Source organism: Scomber japonicus, chromosome 20, assembly GCF_027409825.1.
Source record: "Scomber japonicus isolate fScoJap1 chromosome 20, fScoJap1.pri, whole genome shotgun sequence".
Classification (NCBI taxonomy): domain Eukaryota; kingdom Metazoa; phylum Chordata; class Actinopteri; order Scombriformes; family Scombridae; genus Scomber; species Scomber japonicus.
This window is the reverse complement of record NC_070597.1, coordinates 28,884,502-28,888,516: the sequence shown is the minus strand read 5'-3', so window position 1 is coordinate 28,888,516 and position 4,015 is coordinate 28,884,502.

The window sequence follows — 4,015 nt, the reverse complement described above, 5'->3', positions numbered from 1 at the left end:
AGATACATATGTGTACCAAATTTCGTTTGTCTATGTCAATCTGACTTGAGGGGCTCAATTTTTTTTCAATTTTCAAGGGGGCGCTATTGTATCCAGTAGGTGGCACTATGGAGCTGACACAGTATTGATGCATATACATGTTCAGGGCGGGACCCTCTACATGCGTGATTAATTTGGTGTAGATCAGACGATGTCTGTAGGAGTTATATGGACTTCCTGTTTAATGGCGAAGGATCGAATGGCGAAGGAAATTGTCGGCGCCGCCACGCCCAAACCAAATCCCTAATCAGAAAGTTTTTGATAACTTTTCATCTCCAATGTCTCAAGATGTTTCTGAGTGAATTTGAAGTCGGTCGGATTAAATCCCTAGGACGAGTTCGTTAAAGTACGAGGTGTGGAAAACGCCAAAATCGCACATATTTTTCAAAATGGCCGACTTCCTGTTGGAGTGACATCATGGGTCCAAGAGACTTTTTGGTGCGTCTTTACAAGATACATATGTGTACCAAATTTCGTTTGTCTATGTCAATCTGACTTGAGGGGCTCAATTTTTTTTCAATTTTCAAGGGGGCGCTATTGTATCCAGTAGGTGGCGCTATGGAGCTGACACAGTATTGATGCATATACATGTTCAGGGCGGGACCCTCTACATGCGTGATTAATTTGGTGTAGATCAGACGATGTCTGTAGGAGTTATAAGGACTTCCTGTTTAATGGCGAAGGATCGAATGGCGAAGGAAATTGTCGGCGCCGCCACGCCCAAACCAAATCCCTAATCAGAAAGTTTTTGATAACTTTTCATCTCCAATGTCTCAAGATGTTTCTGAGTGAATTTGAAGTCGGTCGGATTAAATCTCTAGGACGAGTTCGTTAAAGTACGAGGTGTGGAAAACGCCAAAATCGCACATATTTTTCAAAATGGCCGACTTCCTGTTGGAGTGACGTCATGGACCCCCTAGACTTTTTTGTGCGTCTGGACATGATACATATATATACCAAATTTCGTTCATGTACGTCAATCTTTCACATTTCTATATTCAATAGGGGGCGCTTTTGAGCCATTTTGCGACGGCCATTTTTGCGGACCTTAAAATATCAAATTTTTCGCCGGGTCTAATGTACGTGCAAATTTTGGTGACTTTTCGGGCACGTTTAGGCTGTCAAAAAGGCGTTTGTTTTGTATAATAATAATCGGTACGATTACAATAGGGCCTTCGCACTGTATAGTGCTTGGGCCCTAATAATATGTGATGAGTTTCTTTGAATATTGAAAGATGGCAACTTTACCATGGTGTATTTTTTTAAAACAAAATCTAAACAATAGTGTGATGATTGACCAAAATGTCATCATCATATACAATAAAATTAACATTTTCATGGCCAACTTACTTGGATATCTGATTCCTTCTTGTATTTGTATTTTGGACCACCAACATCCTCATAGCTGGACCAGGAAAAAGATCCAGCCATTTGCGAAAACAATGTGGTTTGTGCAAGGTCCAGTTTTCTGCTTGCTCCAAAGTCCCCAATATACAGTTTGTTGTTGATATCTGTAGATTAATAAAATATCCTTAGTCATATACAAATTTAAACATCACAAGAAAAAAATAATGTGCATTTTGATCATTATCAATATTTGTGAATCAAAACCAATTATGTTTCTTTTACCAAACAAGATGTTTTCAGGCTTCAGATCTCTGTGCAAAATCCTATGTGAGTGGAGTTCTTGAAGTCCCATCAATAGGTTCTGGCAGATCTCCAGTCTCCGAGGCTCAGTCAGGTTTTCTCTCTCAGGAAAATCCTTATTTTCAATCAGGTCCATGAGATTATATTCACAAAGAGGGGAGACAAAATAGGCAAAGTAACCGTCTTCCAACACAGACAGGGGCTGCAACAGATGTTCTGCTTTCAATTTTTCTGAACATAGAAGGTTAGCCATTTCCAGTTCGTTTTTGGAAATGTGTTTAGCAACTCGTTTCACTGCCACAAGGCAGTTGTTGAAGACTCCTGCGAACATTTCTGCCGCATTGCATCCATTTGCAATCTTCATGTTTGGGTCAAACAAGAGGCCATCAATTTCCATCACACCAGGCTTAGAGTCAAGATTTTCTAGTGATCTCTTCCATCGTGATTCCTTCAAAATTGATAAAAAAGAAACAATGAGATAATGGAAAATCAAGAGAATATAAAAAGTATACCACAGTGTTAACATATTGGGGGAAATCGCAGTCTGGAATTTCTTCAGTTAATACAGATGAAGAAAGAAACTTTACCTTCTCTTCTATGTGCACATTGCAAGAGGACACAGAGGACACCTGTCGCCATTGACAGTTAGGGTCTCCATAGTCATAGACAATTTCTTCTCCTGCAAGTATTTCTTTGATTGCAAATGCACACAGATGGGGGCTGTTCTGCTCATCCAGTATCTGTTGGTCACATAAGCACAGACACAAATGTCAGTTTATAATTAAAACATTTAATAGATGAACAGGGTGACTTCTGACTGTGTTACTTACGATTTTAATTTTGCTGTTTGGTTTGATGTGATCATCATTTATGAATCGTCCAAGTCGTGCCACATGTTTACTGCCATCAACGCTGCAAAAAGAAAGTAAGTAAGTTAAATATTCATATGTTTAAAATAATATGAATACACTTATTTACAGACGTATTCATTGTTAGGATATTTAATTATACTTTACCAGAAGGTTTGTCCCCGGAAGGAGTAGAAATACAAAAATGCTGCATCTACATCTGAGTACTCTTTATACAGAGCCTCTCCTTCCAAGCCAGTGATATGTTTTCCAACATACTCCAGCAAGAAGTCTCCTGGCTCAATGTTTTTGGTTGCAATAATTCCAAAACCTGAAAAAAAAGTAAGTAGGCATATTTAACTTCATGTCTTTAAACTGTCTGAACCTTACATGGCAACATATAAAGTTATGCACAGACTCCAACAATATGCAGTTCACTGCCATTTCCAATAGCAACAAAACTGTGATTCTTTATTTTCAAATGATGTACATACTTGAGGGTAGTGAATGTAAAATTGTATATTCTTGAACAAAAACATACCTTTCTCTCTGCTGACACGTTTCTTCTGAAAAATGTCTTTGTCCTTCCCAGAAGCAATGAAGTGCAGAGCTTCCTTTTCAGGACAAACTCTTCTGGGCCTCATTTTTTCTGTGAAAAATTTAAAAAAATATATATTAGGCATGACACACTGTCTTGACCCATAACAACTTGATTCAAAATGACTGTTGATACAAATAAAATGAATTTTACCTTTAACTTAGGTGATTTCATGAAAAGATACAAATCTATCAGCATTTTTGCATAGTTTTACCAACAAACTAAAAGGAATGACAAAGAGGAAATTTGCTAAAATGTGGGACCTACCTGTTGTTTTAGCCTCAAAAAAGAGTAGAGAAATCTCAAGGTTGGATGTTGTCCTCAAAAAGTGGTCAAGACTCGCAATACTGAATTAAACAGTGGTAAATGTTCAAAGAATTCTAAGATAGATTTTTGTTCTCCAAAATGTCGCCAAGGTTACCACCACGGTAAGAAGAGGAAAGAAATCTAAGTTAGATTTTTATCCTCCAAAATGTTAGTCAATACTTCCTATAAAAAAAAGGTAGTTAAAAAATGGACAGAAATCCAAGTTAAGGTAGGTTTTGTCAATTTCCCAAATGTTGCAATTTGCTCAGCAATTCCAACACTTACTCAAAAATCTGTAGTAAAAATAGTAGAAGAAACAAAGGTCAGTTTTTGTCCGTCTGGAATTTGCAAGTCGTATACACCTCCAAAGTCACCAAAGACTGTCTCCTTCTGTAAAGGAGCCCAGAATATATACAGTCCTGGCCAGCTACCTGGGCAGTGATTGGTTCTGACGATGGGACATCCCTAATGCTGCCATACATGTGCAAATTCAGGGCCAAGAGAACTGAAGGTACTTACACATGACAGCCTTAAGGCATTCTTCAATGGTGGGACATTGTTCAAATGATCTACTCAG